The sequence below is a fragment of the Lipotes vexillifer genome, unplaced genomic scaffold (genome assembly GCF_000442215.2).
Source record: "Lipotes vexillifer unplaced genomic scaffold, Lipotes_vexillifer_v1.1 scaffold1109, whole genome shotgun sequence".
Classification (NCBI taxonomy): Eukaryota; Metazoa; Chordata; class Mammalia; order Artiodactyla; family Lipotidae; genus Lipotes; species Lipotes vexillifer.
In genome coordinates, this window is record NW_006791562.1 from 878371 (window position 1) to 881168 (window position 2798).

Consider the following 2798-nt stretch of genomic DNA (forward strand, 5'->3'; position numbering starts at 1 on the left):
GGAAAGAGTAAAAACATGTAAAACACTTGTACTTTAGAAAATATTTTTTAAAAGTTATCCTGAGGGGAGTCGTAAAGTTAAAGATGCTCTTTAAACTATAAGTCCTTCAAAAATAAAAGTGTTACTTAATTGCTGTGTAGGTTAGCATTCTAAGCTTCAATCTTCTCATCTGTAAAAAAGGAATTAAATGTTTATATACGTCTCACAATTTTGTTGTAAAACTTGAATGAAATCATGCAAGTAAAAGCACGTAGCACAGTTCACAGTAAGTTCTTAATAACATATACCTCCAAGACAACTTCCGTTTAAAAAAAAGTCTGCATGTTTGAACAGGGAGAAAAGGTCAGTTGGAAGATGGCCAAAGGGCTTAAAAATCAGGCAGGCCAAGTAGAAATTGGTGACCACTTTCTCATAAAGGCAAGGGAACTTGGTGCCAGTGTGAAATCAGAATCTTGATCTTTTTAAGAAAATCATGAGTTTTTTCCACTTCTCATTTGGCTTAGCCAAAATGGTCCATGTTCACCTTTTTTTCTCCATCCTGCCTTCAACACTTACTTTCGTAAGTAAAGTTAACAAATGATCCCATTTCTCCCATTAGTAACAGCCATTAGCAGGAATGTTCGACACTCACCAGCATTAACCAAACCCTAATTAGCCAAACACGGCCTGCCACCCCTTACAATGCACACCTTTCTTTCCCCACGCCTGCTATGGCTCACCTAAAAGAAACATTTGTAGAACTCCCCTCCTCAGCCCACTCTCCCTCACATCATTAATCAGCTTGCTATGCCTCATCCAAAGAAAAAGAAATTATTCAGTTTCCTGTTGCAGGCCGGCCAGATGAGCAAGTGCTAAGTAGGACTTCAGTATGTACCCTCATGTTCATGGCATATAAGCAGCTGCACCTGGAGCTACGGTGTGTCAAGGGGGACATGTCCTGGATTTCACAGAGGCTGCCTTTAAGCTGTCTAGTTCTCTATGGTGCTGTGATGCTTCTGCTTTCCAGAGCCAAGCCTGAATAGAACAAAGCAGGGAAATACCTCCTAGCCTGGGACCTGGTGGCAGTTATCAGCTTGCTCAGAGGACCCATGATCTGAGAGAGGCTGTGAGGACTCGGGGGCTTTCTCTATTAGGTTGTTTAAAAAAAAGAAAAAAAACAAAAAAGAAAGAGAGGGTTGAGGCATCTACCTATATTCGTGCTCATTATGCTGCCCCTGCATTGTCACTAAGTTATTTCCTGTGTGGAGGTGGCAGTGGTAGGAGCTTCACTTCCATACATCAGGAGCTCTCAGGCAGCTCTCTTCGGACAGACAGTATATTGTGGAGAAAAGCAACGTGGTCTGCAGGCTTGGCTTTGAGCATCATTGCTGCCACTTCCTATGGGTCTCTGAAAGTTGCTTAACCTCACAGCCTGTTTCCTCATTTGTAAGATAGGAATGATAATAATACTGACCTCATAGAGAGAAAGGAAACAAGAAATGTGAAGGATGAAGCACAATGCCTGGCACAGAACAGGCACTCAGTAACCATCCTTATCCCAGGTCCCCTGCCTCCTGATTCACCTGCAAAAACAAATTTCAGGGACTCTGGGGAGGATTTTATCTGGACCCTGTGACCCCCTAAGGAGGGCCTTGCCCTGAACTTCAGTGCCCCATGAACAGGAGACTAGGAGTCTTTTCTCTTTGTTTTCCTTTGGCCTGTTTTTTATTTGGGGTCTGTGTGATTTCCTGGCAACAGCCCCGTTGGTGGTGAGAAAATATGTGTGTTTGCTATTTGAGGAACAAGCAGCTTGTTTCTAGAGGTTCCTCCCCCCCAATATTGTTGTAAAATGTAGTTCAGCAATGAATGTCCCTCAGTGCAGCACAACTCAGACTCCAAGTCTAGTCCAGCTTGTATTCTGTACTTCTGGGCATGCATATGGGCCAAATTGGCTTTCATGACATTTTTCAGTCTTTTGAAGTTTGCCTTCCAGATTGATAGCCTTTTCTGGTTAGACTCCTTGGCAGCCCACTTTCTCCTCCCCAGTAAAATAACAAAGCTTGCTTCCACTCCTATGTTCCCATTTCTGTGGATGGCACTACTATCCTCCCAGTAGCTCAGGTAAAATCCTGGATTTATCCTAGACCCTGCATCTTCCTCCTTGTCACATCCTGTTACTCATAAGCATCTTTTGGCTTGACCTCCTTAGTATCCTTCAAAACCGACCATGTCCTCCCGTCACATGTCCATTGTTGTATGGCGGTCCCTTCCACAGCACCCTCTGCCGCCTCTATCCTAAGCACTAAGCACACTGATTTACACTTTCTTGTTCTCGTATTTTTCCTTTCCATTAGTCTGTGGAAAGCTTGGGGGACAGGGCCTATGAATTAATCATCTCTGCATCTCCAGTGCCTCATACAGTAGTTGAAATAAATGTTTCCTGGATTAATTAAAAAAGAATATAAGACATTGTGTCCCCAGTGGAAAGACTTTCTCTATCAGAGGGCAGACTAGGGTTTGAAGAGGTGATTTCTGTGACCTGAAAATGACTCCCAATCCTATCTCCATTAATCCTGGGCTTGAATGAGATTGTACCCATTTGCGTTTTTCCAACTTTCAGCCAAAATATTCTCAGTAATTAATTAGTCTACTCAATAGCTTAACAGAGACTATTCTAAGAAAACAGGTATCGGTGCTGCCTGATGACCCACAGACATCTAAAACTTGACATGTCCAAAATTGGACTTATCCACTCCTTCCAAAATCTTTTCCCTGTCCTATGTTTCTTACCCCTGTGAGCCTTGTTACCTAAGCAGGAA